At 37.2% G+C, this 24,916-nt stretch overlaps 1 protein-coding gene across 3 annotated transcripts in view; it reads right to left on the minus strand.

Moving 5' to 3' along the window:
* MTERF1 (mitochondrial transcription termination factor 1) overlaps nucleotides 1–24,916 on the minus strand; it is an 85,678-nt gene that overhangs the window by 52,373 nt on the left and 8,389 nt on the right. The gene's annotated exons all lie outside the window — the stretch shown is intronic.

Consider the following 24,916-nt stretch of genomic DNA (forward strand, 5'->3'; position numbering starts at 1 on the left):
CTTGCGGTTATAAAACAGCCAAGCAATACATACGCTATTTGACAGTTTGGAATATCTGTTTTCCAGCATTCATCTGGAGCTGTTATTGGAACCATTAAAATTATTTTCTTTATAGTTTTTAAAGGCCCACAACATGTTAATTTATCCTGATGGATGGTATAATGCGTTCATGTAAAAGAAAAACAAGTGTTACATAAAACATGACTAAGCTGTCAACCACCTCCTCTTTACCTTCCTTTTAACTCTGTATGTTTAATTTATTCTCCATTGAAAATGGCAACCAATAAAAAATAAAATCCCCATTTTGATTTACTTTTTACTTTTCACACCCCTTATCACACTGAGCAATTTTTTGATCCAAAATAAGATTGAAACTTCTGCCTTCACACAAAAGTAAACACAGATGGTCCGATAATAGTAGCGAACTTTACACAAACTGCCCCATTTGAAGCAGGCCTATTTAATGCCACATTTCATTAAATATGACCTATCTTAAATCAGACAGGCTCTCCTGCAAGGAGCCAATCTTTATCTTTATTTAAACTCAGTGTGGCCTGTCACTATAAAAGACTTTGCCTTCTTTGAACAAGGGTAGACATTAAAGCTAAAGAACAGGGTGGGCCTCCTTACCCCAGCCAGGCCAATCCAATTTACAAACAGATTGTATTCAAAGGCTCTTTTGTCAGTCTATTGTAGGATTTTAAAAGCATTTTACCACAGAAACAATGTTATACCCACTGGTTAGGTTCTTAAGAAAGGTCATTTAAAAGGTTAAAAGCCTATTTAACCCAACATATAGATGTGCTGATAGTTTAATAGGAATAAAACGCACCTGTGTTAAGTAATACTATGGAATGATGTATAATAATGTCTCTGAGGAAATTCATTAAGAATTCTGACCTTTTATGCCTGTGACACAACTTCTGGTAACATCATCCTCACTTCCCTCTTGCAGACCTCCCCTGCTACTGGGCAACAGGAGTTCAACTTCCTTGCCCTAAATATAAACCACCAGTATTGGCCACTATCATCTGGAGCCAGGGCTCCAGCATAGTGGAAGATTTATGTAAGGGCATATGAAGACAGAGACTGGGTCTGAGGGGTGAAAGTGTGGGATGGGGTCTAGGAAGTTAGGAATCGACAAAAGTCTTCTGCCGGGGTACACCTCAGGCCTCACTCCTTGGTCTAGCCTGTACACCATCATTCTTTTCTTCCAGCAGCCCTGGGATTGTTCTGATTCCCCTCCAACTGCTACCACCTGTTGCTTCCACCAAGGTTTCACTCTTCCTCCTGGTCTACTGCATCACAGAACAGCAGTCTTGGCTTTTCTCCTTTGTTCCCACATATCCTTTTGAAGTTTCCTAAAGATTGTTACAGCTGCTAACAAAGGAGGTCAAGAGATAAAAGTGTTTTTCCAAATTTGCCTTCCACATCTTTTCTTTTTTAATTGAGACTAAGTTGAGAAAAAAGCACACTTGGATAACAATCTGTTTGGTGGGGGTGGGGGACAAAAAAAGGTATAAATTTGTTTTACAACATTTAAGAGCAAGACAGCTCACATTAAATGGATATGTTCTACTCAGAAAAAAAAAAAAAATCTGGCTCTGCCCTCACCAGCCAGAAGTATCAAGATATTCCAATTCACTTTTGGGTGACTGCCTTCTCCTCTTCAATGCCCCCCACCAGCATGGGGAAGCAGGATGGTGCCCTGAAAACAAAGTAAATCTCTTATGATCCTTAGGCCATCATGATCACACATGAGATGTTAATTGCCTCAGTCCACCAGTCCATTCAAAGAAGGACCACACCATTCTTCTGTGCCAGGGATCTTTTAAGCCAGCTTCTATGACAGTTATAAATGTTTGCTGTCCACAGTATCAACATGAACCACCTCAACTCTCCATCCAAAGACTTATTAAAAGGCAAGGGGACAGGTTGCAACCATTCATTAAGCTATCACCCAGATTAGTACTCCCCCCAAATCTCTGAAAGCTATTTCCATTCCTGCCAGTTCTGTTTCCTCTGCCCTCCCAGAAAACCCCTCACCTTCATGCTCCCATTGCCTCCCTCCCCCAACATCTCTAATCCCAAAACAATAACATGGGTGATGGGGTTTTATTCCAGAGACCAAGAAACTTCCATTTTCATCCATGTTATTTTTCAGGCCTGCCATATAAAGGCAGTTTATAATACCTTGAAGCTAGGAATCCCAGAATCAGAACATAACAGCTCCTGGGGATAATGGAAACAACAACAAAATGTCAATAAATTATCCTGACAAATACATTTTAGAGGAATGCTCAGTCTCAGGTTTATCCAGTTATTTCATGATAGGTCTGCTGTGAAGACCAAGCCAGGACCTTAGATATGGGTACTGAGTAAATGGCATGGAGGATGAAGATGCTACCAAAGAGACCTGCATACTGGGCCTGAGAAAACCCCACCAATAGCAGGGGATGTTTACTCTCCCCTTCCCTTTTCAGTATTCTTTTCTCTCTGCTTTATGATCTTGTGATTCATTCATTTGCAATATATAATCTCTAAAGCCAACATTTATAACAGGCTTACCATATACCAGGCGGTATGACAAATAAATGATTAGTGTGATTATTTTAATTCTCACAACTCAGTAAAATAGGTTATTATTACAACTTACAGATAAGGAAACTGACAACCCTTAAAAAAGTATTATATACATTTAAAGCTACAAAGAACTTATAGCTAAAAAGAGAATATAAGACTTCCTAATTATCAGAACAAAAGAACAAAACATAACAAAAATCAAAGAAAATACACCATATGGTGAAATTTTTAAAAATCAATAAACACAGAAAATATAACCTAAAATATGATGTTAATACTGAGGCAAAAAATATCTGTCATATAACTAAATGTATATGGGATAAACTCTATTTAAATAAAAGAGTTCCAGTTTTCAATAAAGGTGGTCTAGGATTTGGTGGCCTCACTCAGAAAGTTGAGCTTTGCTTATTTTGAGGGTGCTCATCCCCATGGAGCATTTAATGATTCTGAAAGGGGCAGCTGAGAGGCTAAGCAGGGCTTTTGACAGCACTAGGTGAGGGACAGACTAAACTACAGATCCTGAAGGAAAAGGAGAACTCATAAATACTCTTCATTTTGGCTTCAGACCAAGGAGATACCTAGAAGGAAAGGTAAGGCAGAAGTAGGCATACCTACACAGTGTTAAATTGTTTCAGTCCCTGAAATTGGAATGAGGTGAGTCACAGATTGCTAAGGCCCACAGGTATTTGGCAGAAAACATAAATCTTCTATGGAAGAAGTTAGTATCATTCCATGTCTCAAATGTTTTCTAAACCTTGGCAAATATGATGTCAGGTACACAATAAAAAATAACCAGGCACATGAAGAAACAAGACAGTTTGAATGCAAGCCAGAACAACTGAAAATACAAATTTAAAAAAGGCTCCAGATATTGAAGTTATCATGTATGGACTTTAAAATAAGTATTTTTGATAGATATATAGATACATGGAAAGATATATGATATAGGAGGTATAATAAAATGTAAGGAGTGGAATATAGACGACAGGTAGATGTTAACTGTAAAATTATTTCAACTTTTATATGTTTAAAATTTTTAAGAATAAAATTTCGGAAAAATAATATATTGAAAGGCTTAGCTTCCTGGTAGCTACAGGAGGGGAAATAACAGAAGCACAACCACCTACATGTGGTCAGGATGACTGTGATTCTACAAGATAGAAAATAGCCCACCTGCTCAGAAGTAAGCCTTTCCTGTCTTAGTGGTCTAAGGAGAATTTAAGCATGGATTCTCACAAAGGGAGCATCAGTTTTTTGTTGCTTTTTTTTTTTTTCAAGATGGCTAACTAGGGATGTCGGATGCCAGTTCTCCTCAGAAATAAGATCAAAATTATAGGTGAATGGTCAAAATCTGAATGAAAAAATGAAGGAAGACAACCAGGATCTGTCAGAGAGTCCGGAGAATGAAGCTGTAGTGCAGAAAAGGAAAGCAGCAGGAGTGCAGCAGAGATCAACCCCTGAGAAACCCATAGCCCTACGGAAAGGGTAGGGCTTCTCTGCTCCTCTTACCCTTGTAACAATTTGCTGACCACCAAATTTTTGAGGAGTCCTTGTGCTCTCATGACCCCAGGAAATGCTGTTGGTGGCAATCTGGGAACTTCCAGGGATAGAGAACCAGGTACCAACTCACACAGAAGTGCCTGCATACCCCTTAGGCCTGAACTGAGACAGCAGGTGCCATATTGGTTGTTCACCGATTGTGGCCCACTGCCCTCCCCAGGGAACCTCAGCCTTTGAATTGCCACATCACCAAACCCCCTGCAAACGTACCCCACAACCCGCTTTGACTTTCACAACCACAGGGGCCAGCAGGTCTCTAGGGAACTGCAGAATCTCTGGAGATCCAGCACGCAGTATGGGCTGCCCCTAGGGAAGGGAAGAATTCAGCCCACCAAAGCCCCACTTAGGACAAAGAAAACACGGGCATAGCACCAACTGCTAAAGGGGAAGGTACCAGTGGTCAGAAATGGACATGGACAGGGGGTCATCTCCTGCTCCCCCATCTACTCTTGCAGACACAGGAGAGGCTCTCCCAGCTGGGGGCTGATGTGTGTGTACTTGCTGACTGCCACTCTCATTAGGGTTACTTTCCAGTGCTTTTCATGGTAGCTGCATCCCTGATTAAAGTGATCCCCCATAGCAAGGGCTTCCACAAAGGATAGGGCCCATCTCTGCACAGGATGGCAGCATCCCAGCAATACAAGGCACATAAGTGCAAAATTATCTGCTTTGGACTGGGATAAGAGGCTCTGCACTGAGCCCACTTTGGTGGTAGCTGTCAAAGGGGCATTCCTGCAGTCCACACCCACATTGCAGCAGGGAGTCAAAGGGCAATGTCTATAAGAACTGAAGGTCATGAGCAATGCAACTAGGGTGTGATAGGGAAGTGGATTACATGCTTGCTGGCCCAGGTTGAGAAGCTAGTGCAACTTCCCCCTCACCACCCCTTCCCCAAGAGACCTCAGTGCAGTCCAAAAGGATCTCCCCAGTCAGGAAAGTTGCCTCTATTCATTATCAGACTACTCAAGGGTGAGCTGGTTCTTATTCTTAAGTGCCACCTACTGGAATGGCAACCAAATAGCACCACCAAATAAAAAACCTGCTGTCAAAAGGTCATAGCACTAGTGTACAAGATAAGCTTCCTGAGACCTCAGCACTCTCAGCCCTGCAGGAGACAGTGTGTTGACTCATACACCCAATACATTGTTACAACAAGCAGCATTTGAGAAAGCCACCACACAAAAGCTATCCACAACCAAGGAACCCATACAGAGCCTTGGCCCCCTGAAAACACCTGGAAATGAAGCCAAATGATCATACGCAACATACACCACAGTCATACCCCCAAGTGAAACAAGACGAAAAAATCAAAAAGTCCCATCCAAATGATGGAAAATTAAAAAATAAGCAGCAACACCTCCTTCAGATGAGAAAGAATCAGTGCAAGAATTCCAGCAATACAAAAAGACCGTGTTTTAACTCCTCCACAGGATCACACCAGCTCCCTAGCAATAGATTCTAACCAAGATGAAAATTCCAAAATGAGAAAAAAAGAACTCAAAACATGAATTTCAAGGATGCTCAATGACATCTAAGAGAAAGTTGAAAACCAACAAAAAGAAACCAGAAAATCAATTCAAGATATGAAACATGAGATCGCTATATTAAAAAAAAAAATAGAACTTGAATTTGAAAATTCGCTAATGGAATTTCAAAATGCAATCGAAAGCTTTGAAAATTGACTACAGCAAGCAGAAGAAAGAATTTTAGAGGTTGAAGACTAATTAACTTAGACAAAAATAAAGAAGAAAGAATTTTTTAAGAAATATGGGATTATGTAAATCAACCAAGCCTATGACTTTTAGGCATTCCTGAGAGAAGAAGAAAAAGTAAGCAACTTAAAAAACATGTCTGAGGGAATAATTCAGGAAAACTTCCCTAATCTTGCCAGAGAGGTAGACATCCAGATACAAGAAATTCAGAGAACAGCTACAAGACACTATACCAGATGAACATCACCAAGGGATATAGTCATCAGACTATCTAAGATCAATGCTAAAGAAAAAAATCTTAAAGGCAGCTAGATAAAAGGGTCAAATCACCTGTAAAGGAAATCCCATCAGACTAACAGCAGACTTCTCAACAGAAACCTTACAAGCAATAAGAGATTGGTGGTATATTTTTACCCTTTCTAAAGAAAAAAAAAATCTAGCCAAGAATGTTATATCCTGCCCAATGTAGCTTCATAAACAAAAGAGAAATAAAGTCTTTTTCCTAGACAAGCAGACAATAAGGGAATTTGACACCACTAGGCCAACCCTATAAGAAGTGCTCAAAGGAGTTCTAAACATGGAAACAAAAGGACAACAGTTGCTACCATAAAAGCACAAGTAAGTATAAAGTTCAAAGATCATATAAAGCAATCACACAATTGGGAATACAAAGGAACTAGCTAACAACACTATGATAGGAACAAAACCTCACATATAAATATTAACCTTGAATATAAATGGTCTAAATGTTCCACTTAAAAGAGATGGATTTGCAAATAGGATAAAAAAAATAGACTCAACCATCTGCTGCCTTCAAGAGACTTACCTAATGTGCAATGACACAGGCTCAAAGTAAAGGGGTAAAAAAAGATATGCAAATGGAAAACAAAAAAGAGCAGGGGCTGCTATTCTAATATAAGTCTGTTTTATCTAAAACAGACTTCAATTACAGTGAAAAAAAAGACAAAGAAGAACATTATATAAAGGGTTCAATTCAACAAAAAGATTTAACAATTCTAAATGTATACACATTCAACACCAGAGTACACAGATTTATAAAACAAATACTACTAGACCTAAGTAAAGAGATAGTCATACAATAATAGTGGGAGATTTCAACACCCCACTGACAGTACTAGACAGATTATCAAGGCAGAAAATTAACAAAGAAACTCTGGTTTGTTTGGGGTATTTTTTTTGAGACAGGGTTTCACTCTGTTGCCCAGGTTGGAGTGCAGTTACATGATCCTGGCTGACTGCAACCTCTGCCTCCTTGACTCAAGCAATCCTCCCACCTCAGCCTCCAGAGTAGCTGGGACTACAGGTGCACACCACCACTCCCAGTTAATTTTTGTATTTTTTGTAGAGTCAGGGTTTCACCATGTTGCCCAGGCTGGTCTCGAACTCGTGGACTCAAGTGACCTGCCTGCCTTGACCTCCAAAAGTGCTGGGATTACAGGCGTGAGCCACCCCAGCTGGCCAGAAAATTAACAAAGAAACTCTGGACTTAAATTGGAATATTCTGGACCTAACAGAAATCTAAAGAACACTTCACCCAACAATCACAGAATATAAATTTTTCTCATCTGCACAGGGTCATTCTCTAAAATTGACCATATGCTTGGTCATAAAGCAAGTCTCAATACATTCAAAAAAAAAACTGAAATCATATCAAGCATATTCTCAGCCACAGTGGAATACAACTAGAAATCGATACCAAGAGGAACTCTTGAAATCACACAAGTACATGGAAACTAAACAATTTGCTCCTGGATGACTTTTGGGTAAACAACTAAATTAAGGCAGAAATCCACAAAATTTTTGAAACAAATGAAAATAGAAACATAACATACCAGAACCTCTGGGATACAGCAAAAGCAGTATTAAGAGGAAAGTTTACAGCCTAAATGCCTAAAAAAAAAAAATAGAAAGACTAGGCACAGTGGCTCATGCCTGTAATCCCAACATTATGGGAGGCCAAGTCCAGGAGTTTGAGACCGTCCTGGGCAACAAAGCAAGACCCCATCTCCACAAAAAAAAAAAAAATAAAGAAAGAAAAGAAAAGAAAAAAGAAAAGATCTCAAACTAACAACCTCGTATCACACCTTAAGGAACTACAAAAACAAGAATAAACCAAACCCAAAGCTATCAAAAGAAAAGAAATAACAAAGATCAGAGCAGAACTAAATGAAATTGAGACCAAAAAAAAAAAACACACACACATACAAAAGACCAATAAAACAAAAGCTTGGTTCTTTGAAAGGATAAACAAAATTAATAGGCCACTAGCTAGATTAACCAAGAAAAAAAGAGAGAACATTCAAATAAGCACAATCAGAAATGATAAAGGTGACATTACAACTGATACCACAGAAATGCAAAAGATCCTCAGAGACGTCTAGGAACATATCTATGCACACAAACTAGAAAACCTAAAAGAAATGAATAAATTCCTAGAAACACATAATCTCACAAGATTAAGCCAGAAAGAAATTGAAATCCTGAACAGACGAGTTACAAGTTATGAAATCAAATCAGTAATAAAAAATCTACCAAACAAAAAAAGCCCAGAACCAGACAGACTCATGGCCAAATTCTACCAGACATACAAAGAAGAGCTTACTGAAACTATTCCAAAAAATCAAGGAGGAAGAATTCCTCCCTAACTTGTTCTACTAAATCAGTATCATCCTTATACCAAAACCTGACAAGGACACAACAGTAACAACAAACTATAGGCTGATAGTCCTGATGAACATAGATGCAAAAATCCTCAACAAAATACTAGCAAACCAAATTCAGCAGCACATCAAAAAGATAATTAATCATGATCAAGTGGGTTTTATTCCAGAGATGCAAGGATGGTTCATCATACACAAATCAATCAATGTATTTCAACACATAAACAGAAATAAAAACAAAAACCACATGATCGTCTCAAGACACAGAAAAAGCATTTGATAAAATCCAACATCTCTTCATGATAAAAACCCTCAACAAACTACACATTGAAGGAACATACCTCAAAATAATAAGATATATGAAAAACCCACAGCCAACATTATACTGAATGAGGAAAAACTCAAAGCATTTCCCCTAAGAAGTGGAACAGAACAAGGATATCCATTCTCATCACTCCTACTAAACAGAGTACTAGAACTCCTGGCCACAGCAATCAAGCAAGAGAAAGAAATAAAAGATATCCAAATTGGAAAAGAGGCAGTCAAACTATTTTTGTTGGCTGATGACATGATCTCATACCCAGAAAATCTGAAAGATTTCTTCAAAAGACTCCTAGACCTGATAAACAACTTCAGTAAAGTTTCAGGATGTAAGATAAGTGCATAAAAATCCATTCCTATACACTACAGTAGTGTATACATTCCTATACACTATAGTGCATTCCTATACACTATAACTCTCAAGCTTAGACCCAAATCAGGAACTCAATCCCATTTCTAATAGCACCAAAAAAAAAAAAAAAACCCTAGGCATATATTTACCAAAGGAGGTGAAACACCTCTACAATGAGAACTATAAAACACTGATGAAAGAAATCACAGATGAAACAAACAAATGGAAAAACATCCCAATTCTTATGGATTGGAATAATCAGTATCAATAAAATGCCTTCCCAAAGCAATCTACAGATTCAATGCAATTCCTATCAAATTACCAACATCATTTTTCATGGAGTTAGAATAAATAATTCTAAAATTCATGTGGCCCCAAAAGAGATCCCAAGCCAAAGCAATCTTAAGCAAAAAGAACAAAGCTGTAGGCATTACATTACCTGACTTCAAACTATACTACAAGCTATAGTAACCAAAACAGCATGGTACTGGTACAAAAACAGACACATAGACCAATGGAATAGACTAGAGAACACAGAAATAAACCTACAACCAACTGATCTTCAAAAAAGCTGACAAAAATAAACAATGCGGAAAGGACACCCCATTCAATAAATGGTGCTGGGAAAACTAGCTTGTCATAGGCAGAAGAATCAAACTGAACCCCCATCTCTCACCATATACAAAAATTAACTCAAAATATATTAAAGACTTAAATGTAAGATGTGAAACTATAAAAATCTAGAAGGAAATCTAGGAAAAACTCTTCTAAACATTGGCCTAGGCAAAGAATCTATGACTAAGGTCTCAAACGCAAATGCAACAGAAACAAATATAGACAAATGAGACCTAATTGAACTAAAGAGATACTGCACAGCAAAATAAACTATCAACAGAGAAAACAAGTAACCTACAGAGTGGCAGAAAATATTCACAAACTATGCATCTGACAAAGGACAAATACCCATAATCTGTAAGGAGCAAATCAACAAGAAAAAAACAATCCCATTAAAAGGGGGGTTAAAAGGACATGAACAGACACTTCTCAAAGAGGATATATAAGTAACCAATAAATATATGAAAAAAAAGGCTCACCATCACTAATCATCAGAGAAACACAAATTAAAACCACAATTAGATATTATCTCACATCTGTCAGAATGGCAATTATTAAAAAATCAAAAAAAAAAAGGAGATATCGGCAAGGATGCACAGAAAAGGGAACGCATACACACCACTGGTGGGAATGTCAATTAGTTCAACTCCTATGAAAACAGTATGGAGATTTCTCAAAGAACTAAAAACAGAACTACCATACTGGAGCTGGAAGCCATTACCCTAAGTGAAATAACTCTGTGGTCTATCAATTTTGCTTATCCAAAACAAAGAACCAAATTTTTGTTTTGTTGATCCTTTGTATGGTTTTTTTTTTTTTTGGTCTCAATTTCATTTATACACATTTCTGTTAAAGTTAGGAAAAGAATGTCTATTAATACTATAATTACATTGTTAATGCTATTGTTATAGAAGTATCAGCTGACATAATAATTAGATTAGAAAAAGGAATGGGTAAAAAACTTTAACATAAAATGAACAGCCTTCCTGTATACAAACAGCCAGTTAAAAAATGTAGTGGGATAAAATACTTATTTACAACAGCAATAGTAAGATAAAAATACCTAGTAATAAATTTAGCAAGAAATATGCCAGAGGTATGTAAAGAAAAGGTTTAAAATGTTACTACTGCAGGTCACACTCACACACACATACACTTGAATAAATGGAAACAATGTGGTACCACAGATAGAGTCCAGAAATAAAACAAATAGGCCAGGCATGGTGGCTCACACCTGTAATCCCAGCACTTTGGGAGGCTGAGGCAGGTGGATCACGAGGTCAGGAGTTCAAGACCAGCCTGGCCAACATGGGGAAACCCTGTCTCTACTAAAAATACAAAAATTAGCCAGGCATAGTGGTGGGCGCCTGTAATCCCAGCTACTCAGGAGGCTAAGGCAGGAGAATCACTTGAACCCGGGAGGTGGAGGTTGCAGGGAGCTGAGATGGTGCCACTGCACTCCAGCCTGGGTGACAGAGCAAGACTCTGTCCCAAGAAAAAAAAGAAAAGAAAAGAAATAAGACAAATATTTCTCAGTAGACAGAAAAAGATTATTTGATGTTGAGATATATCGCATTTGAATCTTTTCATCATAAAACTACTAGAAGAAAATACGGGTAAATTATTTTATAACATTAGAATGGGAAAGTCTTTCTAAACCAGGAAAGAAAAGATAAATAAGTCCAATCATATGCAAATTAAAATATTCTGCATGGCCAAAAAATACCATTAAAAAAGTTAAAAGTTAAAATTTAGGTGGAATAGTTACAGCATTATTACAGTCAATGGGCTAATTTTCCTCAATATATAAAGAGCTCCTGCAAAAAGACAAATAGCTCAATTAGGGGTAAAATAGGCAATAGGCATAAAAAGACAATTTAGAGATTAAAAAAATACACGAGGCTTTGAACATATTTTTTAAATACTCAACCTCATTCACAGTAAATTAAATGCAAATTGAAGTTAGGAGATACTAACTTTACCTATCAGGTTGACAAGTATTGAAAAATTTAAAATCTGCCATTGGTGAAGGAGAAAACAAGCATCTTCATACATTATTAGTAGATGTATAATTGGTATAGTATCAATGGAAGATAGTTTGGCAGTATATATTAAAACTTAAATGTACATATCTTTTGACCTAATAATTATATTTCTAAGACTATGTCCTAAAGATATTTTGTACATGTAAAATGATATGAAAATAAATATATTCTTGCAGGGATTATTTTAATAGCAATTTTATAATGTGTCATTTAACAATATATAATAGTAATTTAATAATAGATTAAATGCTCATCAATTAGGACTAGTTAAATAAATTTTGGTACACTCATACAAGAGTACTATGCAGCCATTAAAAAGAATGAAGCAGCTCCTTGTGTACTGACAAAGAATGATCCCTAAACTATAAAAAAGCAAGTTAAAACAACAGTATATATTTTATGCTACAATGTAAGTTTAACAATACAGGAACATATATGTACATTTGTCTTATATAAACATAGACTATCTCTGAGAGGAAAACATATTAATTTATTGTGGGGCCTCTCAGAGGTAGTCTATGGAAAGATAGATTAGATGAGTACAGGAGTGGGGAAGATTTACTTTGCATTCTAAATTTGTTTGTACCTTCAGAACTATATTCCATAAGCAGTAACTTCCTATTTTAACAGTATCAAATGCAGCAGAAAGTGCCTCAAAAAAAGACTGAAATTTGCCCAGTGGAAAGAAAAAATTTATCAATGTTGGTTTCCGTTTGAGCCACATGGCCTTTGAGGACCAGAATAGCTCTAAGGAAAAGACTGCCCCTTATTTGTGAAGATACTTCACTGAGCATTTTTGGCTATTTTGGGCTATTGTGGAGGTGCTCTAGGCATAATTTAGATGGGAAGTTGTTTAGGCAATGATGATTTTAAATGTTCAAGATCAACTAACAAATAAGAGGAATTTTGGCATTGTCCTCTGGTGCCTTGAAGAGCGGTGAAAGACAGAAGAAACGAAATGAAATCAGAGTCTAAAAGTCTAGATGGGCCACATGACAGCAAGCTAAAGCCTATGAAGAGGCAGACAGTGAAAAATTCCCTGTAACAGGGAAATAACTAGGCAACAGCTCACTAGGTGATTGTAATGATCTGACTGATCACATTTTAGAACCACTGTTTCAAATAGTTCCTGAGCAGACTTTCAGATGTAAAGGACATATGTAAACTGAGCACAAAGTTTCAGGGCTGCTTTATTAATAGAATATAGAAATCTCAGGGCTACCAAGGACCTAAAAAAAAAAAATCTGTCATCTGCATGTGGTTATCAAGCATCAACATGGTCCTATTGTGCCCAAACTCAAGCAATAGAGAAGCTATATTAACAGATCATGTTGTCCAAAGCTGTGCTTTCCAATACAGTAGTCACTAGCCATATGTGGTTATTTAAATTTTAATTCTAACTAATTGAGGTTTCTTTTTTCATTAAAATTCAGTTCCTCATTAACCACATTTCAAGTACTCAATAACCACATGAGGCTAATGGCTATCTACTGGATAGAACAGAGAGAAATTTTCATCACTGCAGAAAGTTCTGTTGGGCAGCACTAGTCTAAAACATAGCATTGCCACTAAGTTGTTGATCTAATTTTGCCAACCTTTATTATTAATTTATTGTTAATTATTGATAAACCCCTTTAGAATTTGGATTAATAATTAGGATCCAGCAGTGAATAAATGCATTATGCTAAACACTTAGTACATGTAGCATAGATATAAGCCTTATATTCAAAATTCTTATCCTTGGACATCAAAAACATGATCGACATAGGTATCCAAATAAGTACAGCAGATGGGTGCTATACAGCAAACCAAAGAGTAGTTAATCCATATACACTACATGAAACAATTTGAGGGAAGGTTTGAAGATTTAAAAAAACACACACACACAAAAGCACTATATTAGAATTGGAGGTGGGGAAAAGCACAAGAAAATAGCTCAAGTCGGGGGTGGAAGCAAGAAAAACAGGTTTCGGTTTAGGGAAACAAACAAAAATCAAAAAAAGTTTAAGGAAGGTGGTAGATGGGAGGCAGCTGGTGGAGCTTGCATTTCATCACAAGGGAACAGTGAAACTTCCATAGAACGCCTATTCATCTTTTCACCACGGTATCACCACAGTTGACCACTGCCTCCTTCTTGAAATACTATCCTCTCCTAGCTTCCACAACTCCATCCATTCCTAGCTTTTTTTTTCCACTCAACCTCCAAATGTTGGAGAACTTAAGGCTGGGTCCTAGACTCTCTTGTCTGTTCCTCCTCTAAAGCATTCTCAAAATTTTAATTATCATTTGTATGCCATTAATCCCAGAAGTTATAGTTCTACCTCAAAATTCTCCTCTAAACTCTACTCATATATCTAAATGGCTTCTTTGACAAGTCTACTTGAATGTCCCACCTGCATCTTGTCCAGAAAAGGGATTCTGACAGATACCAGCAAGCATCACTTAGAACACAATAGAGCTAACTCACAGGCAGAAGGTCTGCAGCTTGCATGGGTCTCTTGTCCTCTAGCCATCCTGTGGAGAGGCATGGTTGGGCCGGCATGCCACTGGACACACACTGGTATATCCTCAAACAGAATGACCCTTCCTACTATTGCTGTTGGTCTTTACACAGCTTTGTGAGCAAAGAGAAACTATATTTGGGTCACCTGGTTCTCATAAAAGGTACCAACCAGTGCTGGGAACAGCGCTGATGATACCCGAAAATCTTTTTGAGAAGGGTAATGAAGTGCAGGCACTCACACCAGGGGAAAAAAGGCCATCGGTGATGTCTCATTGCCAGACAATCCATAGGAGGCGTCAGGGTCATCCATCATCCTTGTCTCTTCATACATCCCAAGTTTAACATGTCCAAAGCTATATGCTTTATTACCTGTATCCTAAACCCTTTTCCCTCCAATTTATTATATCTCCAAAGGTACTGCCACATACTTCTTGCTTAAGCTGAAATTCAAGGAGTTATCCTTAATTCCTCCCTCTCCCAAATTCCTCACATCCAATCCATCACCAAATTCTATAAGGATGTCTGGTCCAATATGGCTGTCATTAGCCACATATGGCAACTGAGCGCTTGAATGGTGGCTGGCCCAAATTGAGGTGTGGTTTAAGCATAAAATATGCATCAGATTTGAAGATGTAGTACAAAAACAGAATGTCAAATAGCTCAATAAATTTTATATTGAGTATGTGTTTGTGAAAACATTTTTATATACTGGGTTAAATTATTAAGTTAATTTCACCTATTTCCTTTTTATTTTTTTAATGTGGTTACAAGAAAAATTAAAATATACATATGGCTTGTATTCCTGGCTCAAAATAAATCTATTGGGCGCTGCTGTTGTCAAGTGTATCTATCAACTTCTTCCCAAATCTACTGTCACCACCCTAATCCAAGTCACCATAATTTCCGGCCTGAACTACTACAATGGCTTCCTTATTGATCTACACGTTTCCTCACTTGTCCCATTCCAAATGATTCTCCTCACAAGTTACTGGACTCAGTTTTAAATGTAAATTCCATTATATTTTCCTATTTGCTTAACAAGTCTCAATGATTTTCTCATTGTCCTTAAAATCCAATCTTCCTTTCATGGACTTTGATGCCCTGCATGTAATATGTTTCCAGCCCCCCACATCCCCACCCATCTTTATGACTTCATCTAAATTCTGCTTTGCAGCACCACTTACTATTCTCCAGAAGCACTGGGCATTCTTCCATTTCTAAGACATACCACACTTATACCCAGTAGGGCCTTCACACCAACCATTTCCTATGTCTGTAATGCTCTGCCTCACTCATTGGCCATCTCCTTCTTATCCTTCAAGTCTCAGCTTACATTTTAGCTCCCTAAGAGGCCATTCCTGATTGGCCAGTCTGTTTTCGCCCTTCATTCTCCAACCCAGAACTGTTTCCTTGTAACACTTTTCTCAATTTATAGTTACTTATTTATTTGTATATTTAGCTGATAATTGCTCTATCATTCTCCGCTAGACTGTAAGCTCCATGATAGGAGGGACCAGGTCTGTTCAGCCTAGCAATATAGACCCAGTATTGGTCAGGAAATTATTTTAGGGGCACTGTATAGAATATTTAGGAGTAGGGGCTGGGCGCAGTGGCTCATGCCTGTAATCCCAACACTTTGGGAGGCCAAGGCGGGTGGATCACCTGAGGTCACGAGTTCAAGACCAGCCTGGCCAACATAGTGAAACCCCATCTCTACTAAAAATACAAAGGTTAGCTGGGTGTGGTGGCAAGCACCTGTAGTCCCAGCTACTTGGAAGGCTGAGGCAGGAGAATCACTGGAACCTGGGAGGCAGAAGTTGCAGTGAGCCAATATCACACCACTGTACTCCAGCCTGGGCAATAAAGCAAGACTCCATCTCAAAAAAAAGGAATATTTAGGAGTAGGAATTAGAAGTGAAAAGGTTAGAGGCAAAAGAAAAGAATCCAAGAAGAGCAATTAAAGTCCATTCTGATGATCTAGCAATCCCACTACTGGCTATGTTTCCAAAGGAAATGAAATCAGTATATCAAAAAGAAGATATCATTATGTCTTCACTCTTGTGCTCATGCAGCATTATTCACAATAGCCAAGATATGGACTCAATCTAAGTGTCCATCAACAGCTGAACAGCTAAAAAAAAAAATGTGGTATATATACACAAGCAACTACTATTCAGCCTTAAAAAGAAGGAAATTCTGTCATTTGCAACCACATGGATGAACCTGGAGGACACTATATTAAGTGAAATAAGCCAGGCATTGAAAGACAAATATATTATCTCACTTACATGTGGAATCCAAAAAATACAAACTCACAGAAGCAGAGAGTAGAATCGGGGAAGGATTGGGCAAATGTTGGCCAAAGGATACAAAATTTCAATTAGACAGGAGGAGTAAGTCCAAGAGATCCACTGTACAACATGGTGACTTTAGTTAATAATAATGTGTTATATACTTGAAAATTGCTGACCAGGCATAGTGGCTCATGCCTGTAATCCCAGCACCTTGGGAGGCCAAAGCAGGCGGATCACTGGAGCCCAGGAGTTCGAGACCAGCCTGGGCAACATGGTGAAACCCTGTCTCTACAAAAAACTACAAAGAATTAGCTGGGCGTGGTGGCGCATACCTGTAGTCCCAGCTACTCGGAAGGCTGAGGTGGGAGGATCACCTGAGACAGGAAGGTCGAGCCTGCAGTGAGCTGTGATCACACCACTGCACTCTAGCTAGGCAACAGGGTAAGACCCTGTTTCAAAAAAAAAAAAAATGAATGAAAGAAAAACAAAATTGCTAAGAAAGTAGATTTTAAGTGCTCTCACTACAAAAAAAGATAAGTATGTGAAATAAGGCATATTTTAATAAGCTTGATTTGGCCATTCCACAATGTATACATATATCAAAACATGTTGTACACCATAAAAAAAATACAATTTTTATTTTTGTCACTTAAAATAGTTATACCATGGAATACTATGCAGCCATAAAAAGGAACAAGATCATGTCCTTTGCAGGGACATAGATGGAGCTGGAAGCCATCATCCTCAGCAAACTGACACAGGAACAGAAAACCAAACACCACATGTTCTCACTTATAAATGGGAGCTGAACAATGGGAACACATGGACACAGGGAGTGGAACAACACACAATGGAGCGTGCTGCAGCAGGGGTCGGGGGAGGAAGAGCATCAGAATAAATAGCTAATGCATGTGGGGCTTAATACCTAGGTGATGGGTTGATAGGTGCAGCAAACCACCATGGCACACATTTGCCTATGTAACAAACCTGCACGTACTATCAGTCTTTGATAACCTTTCCAGGAAGTTCCATTATGCTACATGGAAAGAAAATGGGATTCTCTGGACAAGCTCTGAGCTCTATTAATTCTATATGGTGATCTCCTGAGCCCAAAGAGGCCTCCTGGAATGCCAGTCTTTTCCCTGTAGGTCTCAAACAGCACATCCCTTAACCACAGCGGACCAGGCTTGCCAAGTCTCCAATTTATGTAAAGACAAGTCATAAATGATATGTGATGTGGAAGAATGCTGATCATATATTTATAAAAACAGGTTTAAAATAGTTATTACATAAGAATCCAGTGTCAAGCACAATAGTGCATAGTCAGTGCTCAACAAATATGTGTTCAATAATTTAATTAATTTTAGCCAGAAAATGGGTATTTATTTTCTACACAAACCATACATGCATGGGGGAAAAAAACTAGAAAGTTATATTAAATAATGTTAACAAGTACTATCTCAGGGGTATTGGAATTATAAGTACTTTTTGTGTGTGCGCTGTTCTGTGTTTTCCAATGTTGGGTAATTACATGACTATTTTGCAATCAGGAAAAAAAATATTATTTTTATAAACAAACCAACAAACTATCAAAGCTACTACTGAGCTCTTCCATGCCCCCAACAGCATCAATGCTGGCAGTTAACTCAGAATGTGGTCTTTATATAAATAGCAGTTTGACTGGCAAAGGAGGAGAGGGTGTACTTAGGTTCTCTGAAGGTCCTAGTTGACCAAGCCATTGCCAAGGTGTCACCCTTGTTCACTGACTCTAGGGAAGAAAATATAGGAGCACAAGGCAAAACTTACCTAAAGAAGTATTAACTTCACCCTAGGGGATTGGGAGAGGGAGAGAATTTCTCTGATGACAAATCTGTTCCAGAGTCTGTTGTCAAATCTTCAGATGTCAGGTAGAATTTGAACCAGAATTCAACTTGATTAGGGCATGATGCAGACAATAAAGACATAACATCATTTAACTGCAGAGACTTCAACCTCTTTTGTAGCCACCATAACATCTAGGGCATGCTTTGTACATATGGCGCTTTATACCGCATTTATTTTACTTTTTTCGAATTCTACCATTTTCCCTCACATATCAATCCTCAGATCTAGAACTGTTTACCAAATCACAGTTAAGTGGGCAAGGTCATTAAAGCAGCTATTAGATGCCATGGGAGACCCAAGAGCACATGCATTTGTTTGCAACTTTTTCTAAATGATGGAGAAATCAAGGATAGTTTATAATGTGCATATAACATTTAGTCTCACAACAAAATCTGATTCCCTCACTTCAGATGTCACAATTAGGATCTCTATTTAAAAAAACTCCTAAACCCCCAAAAAGATGAAAATTTAAGATCAGTTGCAATCATGTGGAGAACATACCACTTTATGTTGGGTTTTGTGTACAAATACACAACAAATACCACCACAGAAGTTGACAGGTGAAAATTAAATAAGAACAGAAGATTTGGCAGTAGTAACTGAATAAGTATAAAGACATTGCTGTATATTTTTAAGCATTAACATTGTGTAACAAACAAGAAGAGGTGTTAAACTTAGATGAAAATGAAAAAAGCACCCTAATGTAATTTCAGAACTAAGACAATGAAAAATGAAAAAGTGGTACTTGAAAAAGAAAGAGAGAGAGAGAGAGGAAGGAAGGAAGGAAGGAAGGAAGGAAGGAAGGAAGGAAGGAAGGAAGGAAGGAAGGGAGAGAGAAAAGAAAAAGAATAACCATTAAAAGAAAACAGTTTCAGACATTAAACTAACAGGGAAATATATATATGCAAAAGTATCTGTTTATTTTCTTACAGCTTAAGGTTGACAGAACCTACAGAAAAAATGGCACAGTGCCGACCTCTTTTGGCATTTAAAGGACGCTTTATTTAGTTTGGATTATCAGCCAGATTTAGAGCTAATTGGCTTTAGAAACTGTACAGCAAAACCTCTATCTACAGTTCCCCCTACAGTTCATGAAGTTCTACACACAAGTAAACACAGATTAAGACCTAATTTTAATCTTTTTAATCAGTTATATATAATTTATATATTTAATTGTTTTTATCACAAAGTTAAACTTTAATTCTGTGAATAATTTATCACATTCAGCTAAAACAGTAAGCTATAGCCAGCTGTATTGTACTTATATGAATTGCAAATATAAAGCTTCATTCAGGAGAAGGGCTTCTGAAGTAGCTGTGCAGGTCAGAGAGAGAAATTCAAACATACAGAGTGGGATAATGCTGATCTAACTGCACTAATTTTGTCATAGACACTTTAGTTGATATTTAGGGTACAACATGACAATCAGTTCTCCCTAACTGCAGTAAAGCAAAAAAAAAAAAAAAAAAAAAAAAAGATTGCCTCTAACTTGGGTGGTTGCAGCCTACTTTCCTTAGAAAAGGAGGCTATATGTAGCTGTGTGAGAGCGTAAACCCAATCCATTAACTAATTAAATAAACCAGTGCTCAACAGGGCATGGGACTTCATAAGAGCCTTTGTTTTCTTGTGACAAAAAGGTCAAAATCTAGGTTTTTTTTTTTTTTTTTCTTCTTTAAGAGATGGTGGCTTCCTATGTTGCCCAGGATGGACTCAAACTCCTGGGCTCAAGGAATCCTCTCATCTCAGGCTCCCGAGTAGCTAGGAATACAGACACGAGCCACCATGTCTAGCTGGAAGTTAGACTTTATCTGCATTCCTGGAATAGTAAAAGCAAAGCACGGGTCAGCTGCTTTCGGTAAATTCTAGCCCATAGGTCCCAGTCAAGTTCCAGGAAGCCCCCTATAAAAAAGATTCTGATATTAGTACCAGTGTTTAATTCATGTCATGGCCTGACTTAAGTATAGGTCGTTAAGTGTAAGGCCAAGGCAGGGGCTTGAGTGGTTTGGAGCTCATGACTGCTCCACTTGGAATTTATCCTGGTGTATGAATACGAATCTATCAATTTTTTTTTCAGGTGGCTTCCCAGGTCTCCCAACACTTTTACTGAAAAGATACTGTTTAATTATTTATGTCAATATAGAAACATGAAGTCAAATATATTTGTTTAGTAGACTTGAAGAGAGCCTAGAAACACACTCAGAGACATGGAAACAGCATCAGATGAAGATGGCATTTCAAATCAGAGTTGAATGGATTTTTCAGCTTTGCTGAGGTATAACTGAAGTGTACTAAACTGCACATATTTAAAACATATAATTTGATACATTTTGACTCACAAAACAATCACCACAATCAAGATGATGAATATATACATCACTCCCAAAAGTTTCCCTGTAGTCTTTTGCAGTCCTTTCTTCATGGCCTTCTTCATCCATCCACCCCATCTCAGTAACCAATGATCTGCTTTCTGTCACCACAAATTAGTGAGCACTGTCTAGAATTTTAAGTAAATTGAATAATAAAGATTTTACTCTTTCGCTTCTTTCATTCAGCATATTTTGAGATTTGCTCATGTAGTTGCATGTATCAATATTTCATTATTTCATATTGGTGAGTAATATTCCACTGCCTGAATATATCACAATGTACTTTTCAATTCCATGTTGTTCCAATGTCCATTGGGTTACTTCCAGTTTTTGGTTACTCCAAGTAAAGCTGTTTGAACAAGTACAATTATTTGAATAGACATAAAGCACGGCAATGTTAATTTCAATGTAGAATTCAAACCAAAATGTATTAACTACAATAAGAGAGAGCTTTATATTGCTGTCTACCAAAAAGATACAGGTCAATAGCTTTCATATAAGCCTTTACAACAACTTTCCATTGTTGTAAAAGATCTATCCTGAACAAAACACCAGGCCCAGATAATTTCAAAGTTGTGCCAAACTTTAAAGAAATGATCATTTCCACAGTTTTCAAACAGTTCCAAAACATAGGGAAAAAATAGTAAGCTTCCAAATTATCTTGAGGCTAGCACAGCCCCAATCCAAAAACCTGACAAAGTGGCAACCTCCTTCCCCTATTTAAAAAAAAAAAAAAAAAATCTATGTACCAAAACTTTCATAATAAAAGGTAGGAAGGATCTGTAGACCAATCTCCTTTGTGAATACTAATGAAAATCTAAGTAAAATATTAGTAAATTGAATAGGGCATAGGTTTTAAGTAAAAACAAAAAGTGATATGCAGAAATCCACTGATGTCATTCATTAAAGGATTAAGAGATTACTTTTAAAGGATTTTTTTTCAAAAACTATCTTTCATCCCTGATTTAAATAAATAAACCTCTTTGTGAACTAAGAATAAAAGGATATCTCTTCAACCTCATGATAAATAGGTTAGCTGAGACTTTGTTTCTTTGTATTGTTCAAAGACTTTTACAATGATTATTACCACAGAATAAATTCATTTCCAAGGTAAACTTTTAAAAGAAAGAAAATTATGGTGGGCAGAATTTGAAGGTACCTTGAGAGCTGGTGAAAGTGGCACTGGGATATTCAAAATGGAAATGAAAGAATTAGCATATCATCATACTAAAATTGTTCATAATTAACATAAAGCAATTCATGTACAAAAGTTCATTAATCTTCACACAATATTTCTATTAAGGACAAATAAATCCCAAATACTGATCAGAAAAATAGTGAAACTGAGACAGAAAATGAAATTCCATCAGTGTATCTTCTATTTCTTCCCAAAATCTAAAAATAATACAGTCCTGCTATTCTACCTCACTTGTGCCAAACTTTTCCTGAACTGTATAACAATGGACTACTACCAAAGTTTGTGGCTAGGGTTCTGCCATCAACAGTTCTCTACTGGATCTCCACTAGATGGTAGCAAGTAAGGAGGCATTACAGACTAACAAGGAAGGAGCCAGTAGTCAGGGTTTTGTTTTGTTTTTTTACAGGAAAGCTATATTGTTGGATCTTTAGCCATAGACCATGTACCTACCCAGCCTTAGAAATTATTTAAGGGGAGAAATTACTAGTTTAATAACCCAATAAACCCATCTATAAATATTCACTTTTTAAATTCCTTCCTGCTAAGTTCATCTGGAAGAAACTCATTTTTTTTCTTTTTAATCTGTGATATTATCCAAATTCTTGCAGTTATTTGAAAGTGCTCAAATTTATGGCAATAATTTAGAATGGTTTCCATTAAAAAATGAAGTTTTACAGATCCATCTGACATTTGGCGAATGGCAAAATGCAGCACTCTTAATATTTATATTTTCTAGACCAAAATTTTAAGTTATAAAATATACCAACGATTAAAACATGGTGGTATGCATTAACACTATGGAATACTGAAATAATCTAGGTAGGATTTTCAAAAAATTGCTAATGTACTAAAATTTACTCACTCTGACCAATGGTGACAAATTATGGTTTATCCAAAGAACAGAATTTCATGCAGTCATTAAAAAATCATGTTATGGGTGAATACTTGATTTTGTAATTAGTTACTAAATACTTAGTATGTTCAGGATCTATTACACTAAAAAAATTATAAAATAGTTTGGTTTCAAATATATATGCCACTCATCTACTCATATTACATGCATGTATGGATATTTCTACCAACGAAAACAATAGGAAGAGTCACCAAAATGTTAATGATCTCTGAGAGATAAGATTATAGTTATTTTCTTTTGGGGGGTTTATTTTCTATCTTTTCCCATCATAAACATGGATTTTTTCACTCATGACAAAGTATTACTGAAGATTTCTATAATTTATTTTTTGAGACAGGGTCTCACCCTTGCCCATGCTGGAGTTCAGTGGCACAGTTGTAGCTCACTGCAATCTCAAACTTCCGAGCTCAAGGGATCCTTCCACCTCAGCCTCTGAATAGCTAGGACTAGAGGTGCGCACCACTATGGCCGGCCTTTTTATTTTTTTTTTTCCAACTAGCAATGATGTCTTGCTAGTATTACCCAGGCTGGTCTTGAACTCCTGGGCTCAAGCAATCCTCCCACCTCGGCCTCCCAAATTGCTGGGATTACAGGCGTGAGCTGGGATTACATGCCTGGCCAATATTTCTATAATTCTATCTTTAAAAAAAAAGAATTGACTCTCCCTTGATCAGACTCAAACCTTAAAGTATGACATGTTAATTTTGCCTGACAGGCATTATCTGTTTGTTTCTCCAAAGTTTTCCTTCCCCCATCCCCTACTGCCCAATGATCAAGTGCTGTACTGTACTTCAGTGCAACCCACATTCTCTCTGGCCACTTGCAACTATCGTTGCTATACCATTTCTCATCAGCCCAGCTATAATCCTATGATCTGCTGATGTCAATAAACTATTATCTCTTCTACCCACCTCCTTCAAGTCCCTTATGAGCTTGTTAGATTCCAAAGCAATACCTCAGAAAACACTCGCGTACAATTCAGAAGACTTAAGAAATCAATACTTTAAGCCATAACAGTAAAATGTATTCCCAATAATACTACTGTACCCATACAATGGACTATTACTTGCCAATAAAAATGAAATACTAATATGTGCTACATGGATGAACCTTGAAAATATGCTAAGTGAAAGAAGCCAGTCACAAAAGACCATACTGTATGATTCCATTTATATGAAATGCTCAGAATAAACAAATTTATAGACACAGAAAACAGATTCATTTTTGCTTAGGGTTGGGGGAACAAATGGAGGGAAATAATGGGGATTCACTAACAGGTACAAGGTTTCTGTTAGGACTGCAAACATATTCTAAAACTAGATTGTGGTGATGGTTGCTGCTATGGTTTGACTATCCATCCCCTCCAAAACTCATGTTGAAATTTAATCCCCAATGTGGCAGTATTGAGAGGTGGGGCCTTTAAGAGGTGACTGGATCATAAGGGCTATGTCATCAGAAATTGATTAATCTATTCATGGATTAATGGATTAATGAATTAATAGGCTATCATGGGAGTGGACTGGTGGCTTTATAAGAGGAAAAGAGACCTAAGTACATTAGCACTCGCCATGTGATACACTGTGCCACCTCAGGACTCTTCAGAGTCCCCACCAGCAAGAAGGCTCTCACCAGATGTGGCCCCTCAACCTAGGATTTCTCAGCTTCCATAACTGTAAGAAATTCATTTTCTTTATAAATTTTCCGATAAATTATAAACGTATTATAAGCAATGGAAAATAAAGTTGCACAACTCTATATATAAATTGAACTGTGTCAGACTTTAAATAGGTAAATTGAATATGTGAATTATGTATAAAGCTGCTTTTTAAAATACTATCTTTTTATTACAGCTATCACTGATTGCATCATTACTATGTGCAAGAAACCTT

Source organism: Pan troglodytes, chromosome 6, assembly GCF_028858775.2.
Source record: "Pan troglodytes isolate AG18354 chromosome 6, NHGRI_mPanTro3-v2.0_pri, whole genome shotgun sequence".
Taxonomy (NCBI): domain Eukaryota; kingdom Metazoa; phylum Chordata; class Mammalia; order Primates; family Hominidae; genus Pan; species Pan troglodytes.